Source organism: Macrobrachium nipponense, chromosome 13 (genome assembly GCF_015104395.2).
Source record: "Macrobrachium nipponense isolate FS-2020 chromosome 13, ASM1510439v2, whole genome shotgun sequence".
Lineage (NCBI taxonomy): Eukaryota > Metazoa > Arthropoda > Malacostraca > Decapoda > Palaemonidae > Macrobrachium > Macrobrachium nipponense.
In genome coordinates, this window is record NC_087206.1 from 63054549 (window position 1) to 63079523 (window position 24975).

A 24975-nucleotide genomic window follows, 5' to 3' on the forward strand; every position below is an offset into this window, starting at 1 on the left:
TGGTCCTTACTATATTTAGGGATGCTCACACTGGCTTTTTTTTTCCAATGGTTATTATGCTTAGCTGGTTTGTGTGATTTTCTTCTCTGTAAATTTAGAAGCGGATCATTTTCCTAACTTTGGCCCAAGACACTGAAAGCAATCTTTGTGACTGTTTTAACCCTTTATTGTCTGTGTTCTCTGACGTAGAACTCCGAGCGCCTAATTTTTTCCATCGGTATAAAAATACACTATATTTTGAATATTAACTGATGTAGTCAGACGAAGGTTACTTCAATTATTTCATTGTTTCTCACCATCACAATTCTCTCTCTCTCTCTCTCTCTCTCTCTCTCTCTCTCTCTCTCTCTCTCTCTCTCTCTCTCTCTCTCTCTATATATATAGATATATATATATATATATATATATATATGCATACATATATACATACATATATACATATACAGATACACATATAGTATATATATATATATATATATATATATATATATATATATATATATAAGATATGTACATATATATGTGATGTTTCAAGAACGTAGAAACGAACTACGAATAGCTCCCTGATAAATTCACAAAGTTGAGGCCTCCCAAGAGTTCAGCCATTACAAGACGCCGTAAAATGCGACATAAAAACTGGCCTGATGAGAAGAGGTTATCCAACTAATCAGCTGTAACGAGCATCGTCTCAATATTTTCGTTAAAATATAAAAAAGCTCTACCGTCGTCTTGACGTTCATCTAAACTTCGAAGAATCCCCAATGTAATGTTTATCTGCAAACTTTTTCAATTAAGTTTCATAAGTTTCAAGACTCAAATATCCGTTTGGGAATCGACGAAATTCCGTCAGTAGTTTTCTTCCCAAATACATCTCTATCTAAATAACCCACCCATCGCAATTAAAATAACAAACATAAATATAATATACATAAAATATATTTATATATAAATGGAAGTATGTATGTATGTATGTATGTATGAATATTTGCTGAAACGCATTGAACAATTTCAGCCAAACTCGGTACATGAGATTTACCATCTGGAAAAGAATACTGGCGGCAGGTGAAATATATATAAAAAATGCTGTGCAATGTAACTGAAGCAACTAGTATCCTAACAGACCTTACCTTACAGACCTTACATCTTGTTCGGGTTGCCCCAGGTCCCTCAGTGTGAGGCACCTCTAATGTCTACCAGAGAGTTGCTAGTACATCTTCCGGTATATTTTGCATCTTCCAATCTTGGATGGTCTGGGATGCAGTTTAGATATTTGTCGAGCTTATTCTTAAACACATCTACGCTCACTCCTGATATATTCCTCAGATGAGCTGGCAACGCATTGAATAGACGCGCATTATACGATGCTGGTGCGAGTGGATTAATGTCCCCCCCCCTCCTGTGTGCTTTCCTTATTTTTCCTGGTATAGTTTTGGGCACTATTAATCTACCTCTGCTTGCTCTTTCTGATATTTTAGTTCCATGATATTTTCTGCTATTCCTTCTATCTGTTTCCATGCCTGAATTATCATGTAGCGTTTCTCTTCTCCTTTCTAGACTATATATTTTAAGAATTGTAGTCTTTCCCAGTAGTCTAGGTCCTTAACTTCTTCTATTCTAGCTGTAAAGGACCTTTGTACACTCTCTATTTGTGCAATATCCTTTTGATAGTGTGGGTACCATATCATATTGCAATATTCAAGTGGACTACGAACATATGTTTTATAAAGCATAATCATGTGTTCAGCTTTTCTTGTTTTGAAGTGCCGTAACAACATTCCCATTTTTGCTTTACATTTTGCCAACAGAGTTGCTATTTGATCATTGCATAAAATGTCCTATTCATCATCACACCAAGGTCTTTAACTGCTTCCTTATTTGTGATGGTCTCATTATTAGGTCCCTTATATGCATATAGCTTTCTTTCTCTGTCTCCATAATTTATTGATTCAAATTTATCAGAGTTAAATACCATCCTATTTACCTCTGCCCAATCATATACTTTGTTAAGGTCTCTTTGTAGAGCGTTCCTATCTTCATCACAAGTAATTTCTCTACTTATTCTTGTGTCATCTGCGAAACTACTCACTACCGAATCTTTAACATTATTGTCTATGTCTTCAATCATAATAACAAACAGTATTGCAGCTAACACCGTACCTTGCGGCACACCGGATATTACCTTGGCTTCATCCGATTTCTCGTCGTTTGCAATAACTATCTGTTTTCTGTTGTGTAAAAATTCTTTTAACCATTTTCTACTTTATCCACGATATTGTGTTTTCTAATTTTCTTCGCTAATAATATTATGGTCTACTTTATCAAAAGCTTTTGCAAAGTCTAAATAAACCACATCTGTTTCATTTCCGCTTTTCATATTTTTGAATATGTTCTCACGGTGGACTAACAGTTGGGTTTGTGTACTTTTTCCGGGTACGAACCATGTTGTCCTTTATTAAACAAAATTATTTTTTATTAAATGTTTCATAATATTTTTCTTCATTACCCTTTCATACACTTTCATAATATGTGATGTTAGACTCACAGGCCTATAATTACTTGCCTCTAGTCTTGATCCACTTTTGAAAGTAGGGGTGTAATATATGCTAATTTGTGCTCATCATATATCTTGCCTGTATCTACACTTTGTCTTAATAATATTGCAAGTGGCTTTGCGATAGAATGAACTACTTTCTTTAACAAAATAGCAGGAATTCCATCTGGCCCTGCAGCAGCTCCATTTTTAATTTCATTAATAGCCTGCACAATATCGGCTTCATTAATATCTATGTCAGCTAAATATTCACTATTTCATCCCTTACTTCTATATCATTATCTTCATTATCTATTCTAGGGGTGAATTCTCTCTTATATCGTTCTGCCAGTATGTTGCAAATTTCCTTTTTTTCATTCGTTAATCTCCCTTCAATTCTCAGAGGGCCTATTTCTATTCTTCTTTTATTCATCTTCTTCGCATATGAGTATAATAGTTTGGGTTTTGCTTGATATTTAATAGGGTTTTTTCTTCCAAGTCCCGTTTTTCATTTTCTTTTGATTGTATAATCTTTTGTTCTGCATTTCTATCTTACTTTTTAGTTCTATAACTTTCCATGCATTTTTTTCTTTTGCAAGACCTTTTTTCCACTTTCTGATTTTCTGGAACAAGATCCTTCTGTCTCTTGGTATGCATGAATGATGTTTACTTTTCTTCTTCGGTATATATTTTTCCACTATTTTCTCCAATATTTTATATAATATCTCCGTATTTACCCTTATGTCATCACTTACGAAAATGTTATCCCAATCTTTGTTTAATTCTTCATTAATTTCTGACCATTTTATATTTTTACTGTAGAAGTTGTATTTTCCATATCCTTCCCACTTTTTCATTTCTTGCTTATCTCTATTTTCACTTGCTTTGGAATGAACTGTTAATTCTATGACATTATGGTCTGAAATACTCACATTATAAACTATTATTTCTTTAACATAATTCATCTCGTTCACAAATACTAGGTCTAAAGTATTTTCCTTTCTTGTTGGCAGGTGATTTATTTGTTGGAATGTTGTATTCTTTAGTAGCATATCTAATAGCTTTTCAAATTGCCTCTTATCTTCTGCACTACTATTACTCTCTTTTTTATATGTATAAGTACAACCACAATCTCCTATTCGTTCTTTCCATTCTACGAAAGGAAAGTTGAAGTCACCAGTCCAGTCCTTGTGATTTCTACATATATCATCCAATTTTTCAATTATTAAGTCAAACTCTTTAGTATTAGGGGGTCTATATATTACTATGTTCATCAATTTTTCAGATTCAAATTCTACCGCTATTAGTTCACATTCTGAGTTACTATATTTCTCATATATTTTTCCTTGTTTTTTGTCTTTCCCATATATTGCGGTTCCCCCTTGATTCCTATTTTTTCTATCTGATCTATAAGTTTGGAACCCTTTTATTTGATCATCATTCCCAGTCTCTTGGGAATACCAGGTTTCACTTATATTCATTATATCTATTTTCTTTTCATTTTGGGTTAGTTCTTCTAAGTACTCTATTTTTCTTTTTGAGTTACTCGTAACTAAACCCTGCGCATTCATCACTATGATGGTTTGCGTGTTTTCTCCTTCATTTAATACTGGTAGTAATAAGGATTTTCCCATGTCTCTTTCCTGTTCTGGTATGTTGTTCTTTTTTTCATTTCCAGAAATTCTGACATTAAAAAATCCAACTTTTCCATAATATTTTGATCTTCCTTCATCATAATTATTAATTTTGTGTCTGAATCTGCAATTTTCTCCGTTTCTGCAATATCCTCTTGCATAATAAATACAGTTATTATCTCTTGAGTAGAATTTCGGAGCTGATGCTTTGAAATTTTTTGCTGACACCTCTGCATATCTCATTGGTGGTTTGCTTTTCTCTTTTACCTGATATTCTTGATTTCTCTCTTTATTTGTTTCTTTCTTATTTTGGATTTGATTACTTGGTTGGTTATTTATTTGATTATGATTCATGGCTACAGGGTGCATATATTTGCATTTTTTGTCGAACTTACATCCTTTTCCTTCTTTTAGGTTTTTACATATTTTTGGATGCAGATCTCTGCAATCATCCCCATATCCATCTAAGTATGCACATTTACCATATATTTCATAGTTTTGACTATCTTAGGATGTTTGTAGTAACATCTTTCTCCAAATCTGCAATTCCCTCTTTTCAAAAGGTTGCAGATTTTGTCTTTCTTGTCTATTTTTTCCTCTTTCCCGTCATTGTATAGATCTGGGTAGAGCCTCTTCGGGATTTGCTTTTCTGTTGTCATATCGTAATTTATTTCTTCATAGGTATGCTGCTTTATTGCCTCATATGTAGTATCAATGAGTATCTCTGCATCCATACTTTATCTTGTTCTTTGTTTTCCTTATTTTTTTCTGTCATTTCATTTTTGTTTACTTCTCTTCCGTTTTCCTCTTCTTCTTCTTCTTCTTCTCTTCTCTTCGCTTCTTCTTCATCCTCAACTATTTGTACATTCAATCTTGATTTAATAACATTGTCTATCCATGATAAGACATGTTGGACAAAAATTCCTTGTATCTTTTCTCAAATCTTGTATTACCTCAGCACACTGTGGATGGGTCGGAATGTTGCATGCAGCACATTTTCTGATTAGGTTTTTGTGGATTGACTATGCTATACCAAACCTTACACAGTTTGCATGCTTATGGCATTCTTTTTCCTAATGCATCAATTAGGATATTCACAAGATTCACCTTATTCATTTTCTTTGTCGGAATATGTTGGTTTATGTATATTTTCTTTATGAGTCTCTTGACCACTTGGATTTTATTTGGAACTTCTTCAATTATTTTCAAGATGTTTCATTAGATTTGTTCCAGTTTGAAGGATTATATCCTTCTAATATATCTATGAATGCTTTTGTATCTTTTTGGTTAGGACTGTTGCTGATTTCATAGATGAGAAATGCCAGTTCCCTTCCTGCTACCTCATCGTATTGCGAATTTGCTAAACACGCCAAATTACGCCACCTCTTCCCGCAGTTGGAACTTACTGCCATCTTGTTCTGATTTATAGTATTACACTTGATAAACTAACTTAGAAGACGCTTTATCCTACTATTTTCACACTAATCTTATCACCGATAGTTCACGAACACTTCTAGATATTTCTCAAATTCTAGTCGTATGTTAAACTTGTGATATCTGTTGATTAGTTGTGACTTCAAAACGCGGGGTACGTCTCACCAAGCAAGATGGCTACTACGAGAGAGAGAGAGAGAGAGAGAGAGAGAGAGAGAGAGAGTTTATCGGGTTTTTTTTCAATCTTCTCTGACAGCGCTAGGTTGGTCAGCTAGTATATATATATATATATATATATATATATATATATATATATGATATATATACTACTATAAGGAGAAACAGAATCTAATCCCGTATCATACTGATAAAAACTAATGTGCTTCTCATGTTTTCAACCGAAAACTCCTAAAGTTCCTATTAACAGTCTTCTCTCTCTCTCTCTCTCCCACCTTTCCCTCGTTACCTACCCCTCCTACCGATCAGCGGAAGAAAAATACGAAAAAATAAACAGGATTTATAACGAAATGTTCATCGCTGGGAGTAAGGAAGGCAGGGTTGAGAAGTGAGAAAAATTTTCTCCAAGACGGATAAACGAGATTAGAGAAGTTTCTCAATCTGGCCGCTCTTTTCTCAAGATGATGCAGCTCCTCAGAGGAAGAACTACGCCGTTTACAAGGAGTGAAGTAGCCAGACCCGCTCTTTTTTGAGTCAAGCACCTCGCTTCTTAATACGAAAAGACTATCGCTACCATTTTACAGCAAGGGAATACATATCGCAAGGAGGAAGATAAAGTGAATATAAAACTTAAGATTTGATATTGATAGAAAAGCATCATGCGCGAATTAGACAAAACTTATTCAAAAAGTACATATATTCAGAAGCATAATAAGAAATTATGATTTATTGAAAAATAAATAAATAAATAAAAGCGTTCGTTCTTTAGATTAGGTCAGATCATATTTAGATTTATATGCTTGTAAGTTCCTACTTCCACCGCCACTATCATCTCATTGTCCACGGGTATTCCTAAAACCTAATGAGAATACTCTCATCATAAAGTGCCCAGAACACCTTGGCCCTCTCTTCGGAACAGTACCTATGGCTGCCATCGCGTTTCTCTCTTATAATGACGTCATTTCCAACAGTATGGGTAAACAAATCAATATCAGAGCTACAGTGTGGTAGCGCAGATCTTTAAACTCAAAAACAACATGCTAAAGAATAAAGAACAATCCGAAGTTTAAAATTGCTGCTAGTATGACCAATCAAATTCTGACACTTACGATGTCCCAAACCCTATAAGATACTGCCAGTTCAGCAAATGATAACCTGAAAGAATGAAATCATAACGTTCCTTAGAAATGAATACAAGAGCTACCGGAATATCAACAAGAAAACCGGGTAAGGATTCAACTAAGCTAGAATAACATTGAAAAGGGGAGTTCCTTAGAAATGAATAGAAGAAATACCGGAATATTAACAAGGAAAGACGGAAGGGATTCAACCAAGCTAGAATTATGTCTGAAAGTATGAAATCATAATGTTCGTTAGAAATGAATACAAGAAATACCGGAATATTAACAAGGAAAGACGGAAGGGATTCAACCAAGCTAAAATTAGATTGGAAAGAGGAATGTGCCAATGATACAGGACAGAGCAGAAGTCGAGATGAAATCACTGAAATTATGTGGAATACATTCCTTTACGTTTGTATAGTAAAAAATTATATTATAGACAAAATAGAAAACAAAATGATGTTCTAGAAGATCAAATCTCAAAATAACATGAGCGCTTCGTAAACCTGGCTTAAGTCATCCAAATAACATTGATTAATGAAGTAGCTATTGCAATAATGACCCCTTGAAGGTCTATTATAGCGTGAATCATAATCAGAATCTAGCGTTCTGGATGATTATTTACGATTTTTTTATCATTCCGAATTCTGAACCTAGAAATGTTCAGTACTGTTCGTAACCTTCGATAACCGGCGTATCTCCTTTAATCTCTTTAATATGACCTCTCTCTCTCTCTCTCTCTCTCTCTCTCTCTCTCTCTCTCTCTCTCTCTCATACAGACATACAAAAACATTCTGTATTATTTCTATGTTTCTGTATCGTATGGAACATTCCTTTTATAATTTGTTATTTCATTTCAATTATTATCATCGATGTTTCTCGTATTTTACGATATATAAATATATATATATATATATATATATATATATATCATATATATAAAACATATATATATATATCATACATATATTATATCATATATATAAACATATATATATACATATATATATATATATATATATATATATATATATATATATATATATGTGTGTGGTGTGTGTGTGTGTGTGTGTGTGTGTGAAATTTCCATTGTAATCATACTTTACCATATTCTACATCATATTCTATAGCTATTTTCATTCCTATGACATTGTACAATAGATTATTTACCCAACTGATCATATACTGGGTGAGTAGCTATATTAAAGTAAATACATAATTTCTTAAATAAAAGAAAACAAGGCATGATCCGACTTCCAGCTTGCTCGGTACGCGTGCTCTAATCTATATTTTATTAGAAATAATTCTACTATTTAACATGCACATTATTTGTTTTTTACATTTTCACTCTGATAAATGAATCATAAATGTCCTATCCTACAATTTCTGTATCTTTAACTCAACGTGAAGCACCTTTTTCAGACCTTTTTAGGATTTTCCACAGATCTTTCCTACCCCCAACAAGAACAACAACAACAATGTAGTTTATAGGCTTACTCCCCGAGTAAGCGAACAGGAAATGATCCAAGGAATACATAGATTGAGATCAAATTCCACATTCTTTGAGATGTCTATCGTGGGCGCATAAAACCAAATGTTTGTGGAATTGTGCTCAACGAGAACCTTCAGAAGTTTCAGTCCCAAAGCTAATAAGTATATGAGAAAAGTGGCAATTATTTTTTCCCTCTCTGACCCTTTTATATCTCTACAATAAAACAGCTGTTGTGCCTGGCATTTTGGAATCAGCAATTAATTTGTAAGTATATCAGAAAAGTGGCAATTATTTTTTCCTTTTCTGCCTCTTTTATATCTCTACAGTAAAGCAGCTGTTGAGCCTGGTATTTTGGAATCGGTAATTAAGTTACTTAAGCTAAAATCTGAAGCAGTGAGAGAACACGAACGTCGACGGGTGACATCCTTCGACGACCAGGAATTAAGCTCAGAAGAATGAGAAACCACAAACTTCTATTATTTAGATGATGGAATTCTTCTTTTCTTAACCCTTAGTCGTGAACTTGGTTTTTAATGACCTCCCGGCTGTACGTATCTTAGTTTTGATAATAACTTCACAAATAGTACAAAGACTACTGTTGATATTAACATGATGCTGAATGTTGATGGAAATCAACATGCAATCACTTGCGCAACAGAAATATTTTTTTTCAAAGTACACTAATGCTTTATATAACAACTATATAATCTACTTGTATCCTCTTTTTTTGGGGGGATGGGGAAGAATCATATTTATATAAAACGAAAAAGTTCGTCGTCAGATCGCTTTCGTATCTTAGGAAGATGAAAAACACTCTAATCTTCTCTCTATCTTCTTGATGAAAATACGCCCTCCACAAAGTTTGTATCCAGAAGTTCTGGCCTGATTACTTGGATACTACTTCAAGAAATGAAGAGAGAAAAGCAAGAAAAAATCATATAGAGAAACATATAAAGCATAAATTATTTCCAATGTCAATTATTCAATACCATAAGGCTACTGAATGTCTCTTTTCAAATAAAGAATAAAGATCACAAATGTTACGTCAAAGGCAGTGGAGAGTCCAGTTTGGCCTATAAAGAGCCCACGTTGGACACTGTTGGAAAGGTGAATATGTGAAAGATATATGATTTTTGCAATATACCCAATGTTTTCTTCATCACTTCACTTTAAAAACATCGTTCAAATGCTGCCATAAAAATGCAGTTAGCTTTGAAGGCTACGTCAGCTCTGACTGGTTTCTTATTACAAGAATATCAATTCCAAATCTAAGATCAGAAGAATTAATTCATGACCATCTATCTACCTTGCTGACCGCTCACTCTCAGTCTGCGCGTTCATCTCGTTTAAGACAGCATTGGAATAGTTAATGCAGGTGCAACACAAGGCAAGAAAAAGAGAATGTCCGCTCAATATGCCCCATATCGCCCATGTGTGCAGAGCCAAGATCTATAGACCTTGGGCGGAGCTTTTTCTACCTCCTTATTACGTCAGCAAGTGAATTGCTGTAAAGAAAACGGAGAATAGGACCTCCTTGAGCAGGTACTACCTCTAAGATACGTCATCGCCCTACGAAGTTACCGCGGGTGGGAGGCGGCTACACCCCTTTGGGCAGACCTTGTCTCCAGTGGCCTTGGGTGCAACGATCAAGTTCTTCATTACAGTACCAAAGGTCTGTCGTTCATTAATCTTACTGGCAGAATAAAAATACCTGTATTATTAAACTCAAGTGGATATTACTTCATCTCTATTTGTTTAGCCCTGTTTTTTCACTGCCCAACAACGGTATTCTGCCCTCTCTTTCATGACTTGATCACCTTTTAAAATATATATATACCCACGCAATCAAGGAAGAGTGATGCGTCGCTAACTGAGATCTCGTGGAATGAAACCATATTTAAGAACATTGAAAAATTTACCGTCATCTCCAGTAAAACTAGGATACAGATTGTACATGAATAAATAAACGCTTGCTCTGGAAGGACATCCATCATTCTGTTTACGTTTAACCCGATATTCACCCCGTTTACTCGAGTTTACTCTACAGATAAAATGAATAATTCTCTCTATTACAGAGATGTTCCATTAACGCTACCACTACGTTTCCTTGTTCCTTGTTGTGCATGCCAATAAAGAGTTCCTGTCAAGAGTTATAATTCACTCTTTTTTTTCTTAAGCGAATTTACCGTTTGATGATTATTAATTACCCGATTATCCCCCCCGCCCCCAACTCCCTCCCCCCCAAAAAATTGTCTATTTACAAAGTCCTCTTTACATAGGTTGATTTCCTGTGAATCCGTATTTACCTTTCGCTTCTGTCTCTCATTTTCGTTTTAAATTTCTCTGCATATAGTATAATATATATATATATATATTATATATTAATAATATAATATATATAATATATATAATATATATATATATATATGTATAGTATATATTATATATATATATACATATATAGATAATATATATATATATATCTATATATATATATATATAGATATATATATATATCTATATCATAATATTATATATATTAATATAATATATATATATATATATATATATTCTATATCCTATATATATCATATCTATATATATATATATATATATATATATATATATCTTCTAGATCTAGGAGATAGTATACTATCTATATATATATAGATAGATATAGATCTATCGATATATATAATATATATATAGCTATACTCTATATATCGATCTAATATCGATATCTTCTATAGTATATATCCTATATATATATCTATATAGATATAGATATATATCATAGATATATATATATAGATTATATATATATCTATAGATATATATAATTCTTATATAGATATATATCTATATATCTATATGATTATATATTCTATAATATTTAGTAATATATTATATACAGATATATATCTATATGATATAGAGATATATATATATATATCTATATATATCTCTAATAATATAGATCTATTAGGATTATATATATATGATATATATATAGTATACTTAATATAGATATAGATATATTCTATATATAATAATATCTATATTCTAATATTATATGATTAGATATATATATATATAGATATATTATATAGTAATATATATATATATACATATATATATATATATATATATATATATATATGTGTGTGTGTGTGTGTGTGTGTGTGAGTGTGTGTGTGTGTGTGTGTACTACTCCAATCTTGCGCTTTCTATACCTGTTCTCATCTCTCTCTCTCTCTCTCTCTCTCTCTCTCTCTCTCTCTCTCTCTCTCTATTAATTCTGTGCGATACTTTAAATTATGTATTTGTTCTATGTATTTGCCACTTGGGCGAGCGCCTCGCCATCTGTCAATAAGGAACAACGACTTCGACGGTCGGTAACGAGATGTCTATATGCATTCGCTTTGTTATTTTCAGGGAAATGTCTTTATTGCGTCATAAAAAACATGAATGGAATCTTCGGCGAAAAAAAACTGTTCGTAGGGAATTATAAGTTGAAAATGAACAAGTTATTTTCTACGATCTTATATTAAAAAAGATGCACTTTTAAATGTCAATGACAAAGTATTGTATTTGGTTATATATACGTTAAAGACAATTTTTATTAAATATACAAGGTAAATGTTATATGCTGGACATCTGTAGAATAAAAATTATGTAAATACTATGACATAACTGTAAATCTGCTTTAATTTATTTTTATAATAAAAGATAAAAAATAAAAAACGGACGCAAGTCGAGAGTCGCTTAACTTGGTTACAGGCGGGAATTATTAAAGTAGTGTTTGATTCGGGGGGGGGGGGGGGGGGGGGGGGGGGGGCGGGGCGTATGTGTGAATTATGACATCAGAATTACGGAGAATGTATTCCACTATATCAGTGATGACTGGCGGCTGTTTGCTAATTTAATAAAAATTTTATGCTAATGCCAATTTAATAAATAATATTTATGTTAATGCCAATTTAATAAATAATATTTATGCTAATGCCAATTTAATGAATAATATTTATGCTAACGCCAATTTAATGAATAATATTTATGCTAATGCCAATTTAATAAATAATATTTATGCTAATGCCAATTTAATAAATAATATTTATGTTAATGCCAATTTAATAAATAATATTTATGCTAATGCCAATTTAATGAATAATATTTATGCTAATGCCAATTTAATAAATAATATTTATGCTAATGCCAATTTAATGAGTAATATTTATGCTAATGCCAATTTAATAAATAATATTTATGCTAATGCCAATTTAATTAATAATATTTATGCTAATGGAAACTCTGTAATACAAGACTAAACCAGATCTTACTTTAATTGCAGATTCGACTTAAACGTCACAAAAGAGCATCTGAATCATAAAAAAAAGTGCTAAGAATTGGTGTTCAAAAGACTAAACCAGGGCTTACTTTAATTGTAGATTCGACTTAGTCAAAAGAGCATCTGAATCTTTAAAAATAATCTGAATCATAATAAAAAAAAAGTGCTAAAAATTGGTGTTCAAAAAGGCTAAACCAGGGCTTACATTATTGTAGATTTCGACTTAAAAAGTCAAAAGAAGCATCTGAATCCTAAAAAAAAAATATAAATAAATAATAAATAAATAAACAAAAATATATAAATAAATAAAATAGTGCTAAGAATCGTTGATCAAAAAGACTAAACCATGGCTTACTTTGAATGCAGATTCAACTTAAAACGTCAAAGAAAAAAAAATCTGAATCACAATAAAAAAGGGGGCTAAGAATCAGTATTCATCCTTTACCAATTAATATTATGGGATGCCACGTTTCTACAACTGGAGCAGCCTCTAGTAGGGGGAAAGGAATTTTTATGTGACATCACACTGCTCGTGCTGCTGTCATTCTTAGTAAAGTTGCCTCGTATATAACTGTTCACAAATCAAAGTTAATTAACTCCAATTACATCGCCTGAGCACATCCGCTATATGGGCTTTTAATGAAACTGTTTGTATGGAAATTGACGGGACACTGTTCAAACTCCCTTAGAGCGGAAACTGGTCCTTTCCAACGGAAATAATAATTGAATGGCTCTCCAAATGATAAAGTTTTCCTTTTATTTTAACTGTTCATTAACTTATTCATTAGCCTAATTGTTCATTAAACAGACAACCTTTTTATCATGGTCGATCGACCTTCACGTCAACTGGAAGGGCACCTGCCATTTTTTACTTCAATTGTAGAGTGAAAACATAGAAGTTTTTTCGTTTTATTTATTTTTTAATCCATTGAGTAAAATGTTTAAAATTTGTTTTTATTCATTGCGTCGACGTTTACAATATATTTTTATTTTATTTTTTTGTATTTCATTGCGTCGACGTTTACAATATGTTTTTATTCTATATTTTTCTAATTCATTACGTCGACGTTTACAATATGTTTTATTCATTTATTTAATTCATTGTGTCGACGTTTATAGTATGTTTTTTTTATATAATTCATTGCGTCGACGTCTACAATATGTATTTCTTTATTTTATTATTATTTTTCTAAATTCATTGCGTCGACGTTTACAGTATTTTTTAAAATTTTACTTTTTATAATTCATTGCATCGACGTTTACAATATGTATTATTTTTATTTTATTCTTTTTTTATATATTCATTGCGTCGACGTTTACAATATTTTTTTAAAATTTTACTTCTTATTATTCATTGCGTCGAAGTTTACAATGTTTTTATTTTTTTAATTCATTGCGTCGACGTTTACAATATGTTTTTATTTTATCTTATTTTTTAATTCATTGCGTCGACGTTTGCAATATATTTTTTATTTATTTTTTTTAATTCATTGCATCGACGTTCAAAATGTTTTATTTAATTCATTGCGTCGACGTTTACAATGTTTTTATTTTATTTTTAATTCATTGCGTCGACGTTAACAATGTTTTTTTTTATTCATTGTGTTGACGTTTACAATGTTATTTTCTTTTTTCATTCATTGCGTCGACCTTTACAATATGAATTTTATTTAAAGGTAACACGTTAACTCTCAGTGCATAAAGGCTCATGACAAAGTCAATTAAATCTGAACCCTTAGGTGATGTATGTATGTAAGCACGTATAACAGAATCACGAAAATATGGAACTGTGATGAATATATAAATAAGGACAATTTCCACGAAAAGAAACTATGGATTTCTACAAGGTCCTTAGACTTCTTGTCCTTTGCTTAGTAAACTGAAGAAACATACAAATAAGTTTACAAAGAAAACTCGTATAAATGACAATTGGGGATTACAAGGGAAAGAATATGTATACCTGGAATCCAACACAATTCAAGAATTAGTAGACCTACCAAACATGGTTAAGAGGTTTTACTTAAAGATTAAGTCCAACAGCTCAGAAGAAGGGACAAGACAATTAAAAGATTACACAAGGAAGATGACTGATCCTCGCAAAAAAAATGTTATCGGACAAGATTACACACATGGAAGGTCACTTATCCCCACAAAAAAATTTTATCAAAGTACAACTGAATGATTCTCCGAGTATATATCGTAGAATGTCCGCTAGTAATCTCCTCTTTCATCGTCCTTGAATACCCCGTCAACAATAATGAACTTTGAAAAAGAAACCCACAAAATCACTGTGTATAAAGTGTTTACTTGTACGTATTTACATTTTATTTTACTCCACATTCGAGTACTTTCAGGCCCTGAAAGTACTGGAGTGTGGAGTACAATAAAATGTAAATACTTATAAGTAAACACGTTATACACAGTGATTTTGTGGGTTTCTTTTTCAGTCTTCAGAAGGAAACTGAAAGAAGTTTTCGTTTGGTTTAATCACGAACTTGTTCATTTGATCTCATTAAATCTTATTAATGAAGATCCAATCCAAAATTCCATTCCGGATCCTCGATTGTGAATGTAAACATTTCCCCATTCGTACATTTTATTACCATTCTTCTTGCAATCCCACTGAAGTTTTGATTACTGAAATTGATTTCGTGCATATTCTTGCAACTTACATCCTCATCTTTTCCACCTGACTGACTAACATGTCCATCGTCATTAATTAAAAAAGGATTTCTCATCTAGGGGAAATTTATAAAGGACAACGAGGCACCTCCGTTGTTAATTAATATAAATACTCAACTTATCTATCAAGAGAAAATGGACGTTGGGGCATTTCGCATCGCATCAGGAGGTTAAGTATATCTTACTTTAACCCCATATACATCTAGTACGCTCTCAACACTAGATAAACGATCGGTTCCATCCTCAGCTTTTTCTACATAGGCAACATGCAGCTCTTTCCTTTTACTTTCAGACTGTTAAGTTAGGTATATCTTAGTTTTACCAGACCACTGAGCTGATTGACAGCTCTTCTAGGGCTGGCCCGAAGGATTAGGTTTATATTTTTACGTGGCTAGGAATCAATTGGTTACTTAGCAACGAGACCTACAGCTTATTGTGGGATCCGAACCCATTATACCGAGAAATATATTCCTAACCATTAGAAACAAATATTTTCAGGAAGAGACGAAGAATGGTAGTTCTAAATCAAACACAACAGTATATATATATATATATATATATATATATATATATATATATATATATATATATATCTATATATATATATATAAATATGTGTGTGTGTGTGCAGGTGTGTTCGTGTGTGTGACGGTAAAAATGTTCTGTTACAACAGAATTCCATCTAATAAAAGGAGCCCATAAAAACACCAAAATATAGAGAGAAAAATACTATATTTCAGACTGCATTCTCCCTCTTCAGATAGATGAATGAGAAAAGTTACAGAAAAGGTGGTACTTATACAAAGAGGTCCATCCACAGTGACCTAAATTGGCTTACTTGTGGATGGACCTCTTGGTATAAATACCACCTTTTCTGTAACTTTTCTCATTCATCTATCTGAAGAGGGAGACAGCAGTCTCTGAAATATAGTATTTTTCTCACTATGTGTGTTTTAGGGGCTCCTTATATTATATATATTATATAATATATATATATTATATATATATATATATATATATATATATGATATATATATTATATATACAATGGGTAGTAACCTCATTCTTGGACCTAAAAGGTTAAAAAAAACTCCCGAAACTACTCACTCAAAGAGATCATCGTTTGTATCTGTAAACACACACACACACACACAGCGTGATCCGATCTCCAGCTTATTCATGATGCGTGCTGAAATCTACGGTCGAATAGCGCGTTGTTTCACCAACGAAAAATAAAAATAAATACGATATACTCTATTAGAAATAATTGTTCTCTACTGTTTAACATACATACTATTTATATTTTTACATTTTCACTCTAATCAATAAATCATAAATATCCTACCCTAAAATTCCTGTAACTTTAACTCGACGCGAAGCAAGTTTTTTCAGACCTTTTTTGGGATTTTCCATAGGGCTTTCCTACCCTCCTAACAACAACAACAACAACAACAAAGTAGTTCGTAGGCTTACTCCCCGAGTAAACGGGAATTCATACTCCTACTGTACATTATAATTGGTGGGCTTTCCTACCCCCTAACAAGAACAAGAACAACAACAATAACAAAGTAGTTTGCAGGCTTACTCCCTGAGTAAGGTAAATTCCATGTCCCTATTGTACATCAGAATTGGTGATGTAAAAAAAAAAATTCATAAAACGCCGAAAATCGTTTCTGACACTGACAAAATAGAAAATGTAAACCATATTGCCATTCTCAAACACATATCCACCTCTACCATGTCAGGAACTTTCCTGCAAATGAAATGAATTTAGTTTACAAACCTCGTTTCCAAATTTATTGCGGTTTTGCATTCCCAGCTCTCCTTCAGCGAGCCTGGTGCTGCCTGTTGCCATGCACAATTCCTACCGGTAAATGCATTTCTTTTTTTTCTTATTGCTGCCCCCCTTTTCGGATGATGAGAAAGGCAAATATACGACCCAAACGCCCCCTAGATAAATTCTAAGGCAACACTGCAGCTTTTGTAAGGCTAGAGAAATTCCAGTTAGTTTTACTTGGATGTAAATATTACGTCTCTCTCTCTCTCTCTCTCTCTCTCTCTCCTTGCAAGAAGAGGAAGGTGATATCTGCAGTGTAATGTGAAAAATGAATCGAAGTATTGGTCTGTATTCCCTGAATTTTTTATGTCTTAAGAGATTACCTTGCACTATGTTTCTCTCTCTCTCTCTCTCTGTTTGCAGGAAGAGGAAGGTGATCTCTGCAGTGCTATGTGTGTAAAATTAATCGAAGGTTTTAATCCTCTGACGAAGTATTGGTCTCCATGCACTGAATTTTTTATGTCTTAAGAGATTACCATGCACTACGCTTCTCTCTCTCTCTCTCTCTCTCTCTCTCTCTCTCTCACTCTCTCTCTCTCTCTGTCTCTCTCTCTCTGTCCAATCGAAATCAGCAAAGTAGCCCAAACAATGTATTACAACCCAAATTGAAGAGCAAACCTTTACAATTGAGGCAATTGTTATTGTCTTATGTCTTTACCTTCACTGTGTTTGTGACTATTTTATATTTACTCCGTTCTGCGCTGCCTTTGATACGGAGCGGTGTTTTGCATACGTACAAGATGAGACGAGCCCTTAGCTTGATTTGGAATTCGGAGGAGAGTTAAAAAAACAAGGAAACAAACCAACAACAACAACAACAACGGCTACATCAGGACTGTGGTAGGGAAATCGGGAAATGAAGTAAACTATTTATTTCAATACCTCAGGCCCTCTCTACTTTTATATATATACATACTATATATATATATATATATATATATATATATATATATATGTATATATATATATTAGTGACCTCGTCGTGATTATGGTATCGTGGGTTCGTTTCCCGCTACCGGACATCGTGATTTCTTTCACATTTCTTCGAAGTTGGACCTCAAGGCTTTGTAGCGACGAGCGTAATCCAAAAATAGAGCAAAAGAATTTGAGAGGTTAAGAGGGCATTAAGGCTATTATAATTTCATATATATATATATATATATATATATATATATATATATATATATTATATACCTATATATAGCTACTGAGGGACGTACAGTTAACTCGCAATGTAACCTCTGGTGAGCGTAGCAGTGAATTAGCTCAATGCTGGCCTACACTGACACGTAGCATGATGCTAGCTCCCTCACGCGTAATTAAATCAACAATATATATATATAATATATATATATATATATATATATATATATATATATATATATATATATATATATATATATATATCCTCGAGAAAGTTCTTTCATCACTTTTTCCTTTGTTGCGTCGTCTGCCTGCCACGAGTCCTGACGTGATAAAAATTCCAATTGATATCATAAAGTCCTCTTATTTCCATCGCTTTTCCTTTGATAACAATTTCACAACGACAAATCAAACAACATCCTCTCAACAGTTCCAATTTACTTTCATAAAGTCCTCTTCTTTCTATCGTTTTTGCTTTCATGAAATTCCTATTTACGTTATTTGTCCATTTCGATGATTTTCGGCGCGCACTTTCCCCTTCGACGAAGGGTTCGCGCGCAATTTGTCATCGTGATTGGCCTGTTTCCCTTGTTAACAGCATTTCCATATGCTCCCCATCCACTCTCTTCTCTCTCTCTCTTCCTCCGTAAGATATGCCACTTAGCGGGAGAATTTTTCACAGTGAGGATATTAGGGAATAGTTTTCAGTCAGGAGCGTTGACTTTGTTGAATTGTTATTCTTGAGAAAATACTTTTCAATGTTTTTTTTTTTTTTTTTTTTAACATTTTTGGACTTTTATATATACTCTCCCTGTTCCCTATTCTAAAGTGATTCTCATAATGAATGTTTTGACTTTGTTGAATTGTTATTCTTCAGTAACTACCCTCCCTCATAATGAGTATTATTAATCATCGCTCGAGTTTCATTGTTTAAAAAAAAAAAAACCAACTACGTGAACCGACATTCGCCTTATTTAAATGTTTTCATCTTAGTTTACCTTTAGTTATGAATGTTTTGAGGACCAACATGCGGTTGTAATAATCCCATCGACCTGATTCAATATTTAGTGATACCAAACAGAAGACGCTCACCCAACAAAGGTAAATCTGGCTCTTATGATAGATTTTAGGTCTTTCTCGGCTACATAGCTATAAACTTTATCTCTTTCGTTAATAAACACTCCTAGAAGAGGTCAACTGGAGGACGAAATTGTTGGGCATTTTCTAAGAAAAACTGTTCATTTTCCTGTGAGGAATACAATTGAATGAACATATCTTCGTGCCTCAGAAGGTTGCCAGTACTATAAGTTTGTGTGCGCGCGCGTTTGTGAACCCACAAATAAATGATGTTACATTACAATATATACAGCATCATATGATTAATGCGTAACACAAGAAGAAAGAGTGAGATAAAATATACCTGAAACATGAAATCTTTCAATTTCTGTGTACAAAACAAATCAATGGGTCAACTCGTGTATAGTACAATATTATTAGTCAAAGCGGGAACGCAAATATTCAATAAGGAAAAATCTTCAAGCTCAGACATGGCTGTGATAGTTATGATGCTGTTCATACTGATGATTTACGTAGAAGCTATAAGGCAAAGAGAAGGCTACCATAGAGACTCTTTTTACGTTCCATAATGATAGCAATCGAGCAGAATCCAGGATTACGAATCAAAGGAAGGAACGAGAAAATTTACCTAAACAATACTGCCTCACTGAAGAAAGATTCCTTCTACTTCTTGGTGATGAGTATAACACATATTTACATACTTTGAAAAAAATTAGAAATGTAATAAATGTACTTTTTTTTACCCATTTCATTAGCGAGTCATAAACTCTTTTGTTAAATGCCAGAGAAGTTATTGCTCTCCCTTTATTCCAAATTGCTCTATGTACAGCTTGGTGGAACAGCACTTTTTATGGTTTTAAGGAAGTAAATATATGATGATGATGCTCTTGTAACTAATCAACCAGAACTTGCCACCTCAGCATTTGGATAATGCCATGAAACAGATGATATTACAAGTCTTATTACAATTTCGCAGGATGAAATAGGGCGTTGCGTTTTTTAGCGATCCTTTTGTTAGCTAGGAAGCTCATTTCACTGTGCCTAAGGCTTCTCTCTCTCTCTCTCTCTCTCTCTCTCTCTCTCTCTCTCTCTCTCTCTCTCTCGTAAACAGTCAGTCTTAGCCAGGAAAGAGAAGGAGACGAGTCGGCCCCCTGTTACCCTAACTTGTTTTAAGTGGTACGTGGAGGGAGGGGAGCGGACAGAATTCTTTTTCTAAACCAAAAAGTTTCTTCATTATACCATTTACAATGTTCACGGATACGAGAAATCTCTACAAGTGAGATCAAATTCTGGACCACGAAAGCTGCGCAGACTGTGCGCAGTGTGCTGAGAAGTGTTGAATTTTTCTCTTGCCTTCTCTGAGAGAAAAAAAAGAAAAAAATCTGACGCAGGATGCATGTCTGTGAATAAAAATACAGATTTAAACAAGAATTTTGTGTGCATGATATGCCATTACAACTTCTGATATAATCATGGATGATTTTTTTTCACTATGCTTTGGAGAATAAAGGCTTAAGTCAGAAAATAAGCATGGCTTCATATCTATACTTAACTTTTTCTAAAAATAACTGAAAAAGGTGTTTCGCGTTAAGTTAAAGATAAAGGAATTTTAGAGTAGGATATTTATGATTTACTTATTAGAATGAAAATGTAAAAAACTAATAATGTGCATGTTAAATAGGAGAGAAAAACTATTTCTAAGAAAATATAATGAATTTATCTTAATCTTTGCTGGTGAAACAAGGATCTACTTGACCGTAGATTCTAACACGTTTTAATTTACGTTCAGATAGGAATATAATGTTTACAACTTATGCGTGTGGGAAAAATCTTGCACGCGTCCCGAGTAAGATGGAGGTCGGAACACCCTTGTTTTCCCTAAAAGTAAATCAGAGATAAAGGGGTCACCCAGATACTGTTTTCGCAATGCCTCATCAACAATCGTCTATTACCTTTCACGTAATTCGGCTGACAGTCATATAGTTAGAGATGCAGACTTGAAAACACAAGTTAATCAAAAATATTTACAAAAAAATCTGGCCACTGCACTTAACTGGTTATATTCTCCATTAACAGACAAATGAGCATACGTCAGGGCGTACGAAAGCCTAGCATGGAAGAGAATTACCTCCACCCATAATCTTTCCCGAGAGAGAGAGAGAGAGAGAGAGAGAGAGAGAGAGAGAGAGAGAGAGAGAGAGAGAGAGATCCTTCTTTGTGAAGCTACATGAGCACAGCTTCATAATCCGCCTCTGTGTGAAGAAATAATTAACACAATCACTTTCAGTTAAGAAGACATGAAGAGTGTTTGCCTACTGCTCTACTCTCATCTCTCTCTAGAAACTGTTGACTCGCAGCATCCCCCATCCCGAGGAAGGTAATATTCATCACAGGGCTAAAGTGGAGGGTCCTTACGAGGATCCTCCCCTCGGGAGGATTAACACACACCATTCTTCGGATTAACTATTCCGTTTTTCTGGACCTCGTTCTTCGAAGTTACTTTTCCTTCAGGATTCAAAAGGAATTTGAAATGATGCTTCGACACACACACTGTTCATAAAAGGTTTAAATAATCAATTCATTGATCTAGTTATAATATTAGCCTCTCGCTGCATAACCATGACACTGTGATGGGACGAAAAATACTCGCTCCAGTTGCTGACATCGTTTTGAGTATAAACACCATGTCATGAATCGAGGAAGAGTACCTCTGAATTTTATGGCTAAACCATTATTATGTTACATGTATTACTACATTTACATTAACAAATACACTAACGTATGCGTAAGAATACACTAATGCGCACAAACAACGCAATACCAACTAGACAAAGAGTGCATGTACACAATGGTAATATAAGTGTGTAGAGAGAGGCTCTGGCACACTACTGATTGATGCTATTACTACTACTGTTATTATTACTACTGATTGGTGTTATTACTAATGTGACAGTTCTGCATAGGGGTTCATCCTTGATCATGTAGTTTCTTAGACCAAAGGCAGATGGAAAGGCAACACAAACAGTCAACAGCGCTTAATGTGTGCCTATCCATCTGCCCTTCGTCATCGTATATATAGGGCTTCTGCCCTCATCATCGTCGTATATAAACATTGACGTATATGTATACCACAAACAGACAGACTGACCAACTAGATAGAGACAGCCAGAAAGTCTGACTGGATTCGTTTGTACAGTGTTTTTACTTTGCTTGGAACCAGTGGTTATTCAGCAACGGGACCAACGGCCTTACGTGACCTCCGACCCACGTCGAGAGTGAACTTCTATCGCCAGAATTACACATCCTCAATGGAATGCTCGAGAATCGAACTCGCGGCCACCGAGGTGGCAGGCCAAGACCACACTGATCACGCCACTGAGACGCTTTGACTGGATTTGTCAAAAGGATTCCAAACGTCAAATGATGTATCCTTTTTGTTCCCGGAACCTGGCCAACTGAGGAAACAGAGCTTCAGCGAAGGTAATCTCCTGTCACTGAGGTATTGAGGCGAAAGGCAATTTCCGCTAAGAGTGCTCTGAACAAGAATACAAAACTCTTATGACTTCGGCCCAGACGGAGCCACCAATTGGAATTATTATGATCTATAATCCTTAACTCAATGACCATCAGATCTTGGACGAAATGATAAATTCTGTTTCAGAATTTATTAAAAATTATTTTTCTGTACTGTTTAACATGAACATTGTTAACAAAACTCCTATGACTTTGTTCAGACGGGGCCACCAATTAGAATTATTATGATCTATAATCCTTAACTCAATGACCATCAGATCTTGGACGAATGATAAATTCTGTTTCAGAATTTATTAGCAATTATTTTTCTGTACTGTTTAACATGAACATTATATATTTTTTTACATTTTCATTCCAATAAATAAATCATAAATATCCTATCTTAAAATTACTGTATCTTTTAACTCAACGTGAAACATCTTTTTCAGACCTTTTTAGGCTTTTCCATGCGCCTTTCCTGACCCCCACCAAAAACAACAACAACAACAGAAACAACAACAACAATAACACCAATGCAGTTTGTAGGCTTTCTCCCCGAGTAAGAGAAAACAATGTCGAAAATGGATTCTAGAGTCTGTTGGAGATCGATTTAAAAAAAAATGTTGCTTTTACGTGGGGGCCAATCCGCAATTGAAACTCTCCAAGATTTCATCATCAGTTCCCAATCTGATTCCCAGTTCCTGTTCCTTTTTTTTCGGTCTTTTCTGCACCCTGTTTCCTGGTCATTTCCTGCCATGATGCGCTGCCGATCATTTGGATTTCACCCACTTCCTGCAACCAGATTCTCCGATACAGTTATTCTATACATGAAATTTAAAAAAAATTATTGAAGCTAAACTGTCTTCTCTTGTTAATGCGTGCTTAGTAAACCTCACTATCTAGAAGTTGCGGTTCTATGTAAGGAAAAAGCCGGGATGCTTTGGGCTAGTTCTCATGACATCTGTGAAAATAGCGGATACTACTTTTCACATTATGAGTCATCACTCACCGTCCTGAGGTATCACGCTGTCAGACCGTCAGGCTTTGCTCGACTAAGCAATGAGCTAAAACCCGGGTAATTAGAGAGAGAGAGAGAGAGAGAGAGAGAGAGAGAGAGAGAGAGAGAGAGAGAGAGATTACAGCTAACGTATGGTACTAAATATAACTAAACTTTCTTTCATCATATTTTTTTTATCTGAGAATTCTCAATCATTTTTTGACAACTGAATCCTTACATCCTCACCATTCTATTTCCTAACACTCAAGTAAAATAGACAAATATTTAATTGACAAATAAATAAACCAAATATATTATAAGATAAAAAATAATCTACGATTTCTTCATAATTTTTTTATCTGAGAATTCTATCTATTTTGACAACTGAATCCTTACATCCTTAACATTCTATTTCCTACCACGCAGGCAAAATAGACAAAATATTCACTTGGCAAATAAATAAAACCAAATATATCATAAAATACAAAATAACCTACAATTTCTTCTTACTTTTTTTTATCTGAGAATTCTGTCTTTTTTGACAACTGAATCCTTACATCCTCACCATTCTATTTCCTAACGCGCAAGTAAAATAGACAAATATTTACTTGACAAATAAATAAACCAAATATCATGAAATAAAAAATCATCTACAATTTCTTCATATTTTTTTTATTTGAGAACTCTGTCTATTTTGACAACTGAATGCTTATATCCTTACCAATCTATTTCCTGCCACGCAAGCAAAATAGACAAAATACTCACTTGACAAATAGATAAAACCAAATTTATCATAAAATGAAAAATAATCTACAATTTCTTCATACTTTTTTTTTATCTGAGAATTCTTAATCATTTTTGACAACTAATTCCTTACATCCTTACCAGTCTATTGCCTATCATGCAAGCAAAATAGACAATTATTTACTTCACAAATAAGTAAAACAAATATTTCATAAATAAATAATCTACAATTTCTTCATAATTTTA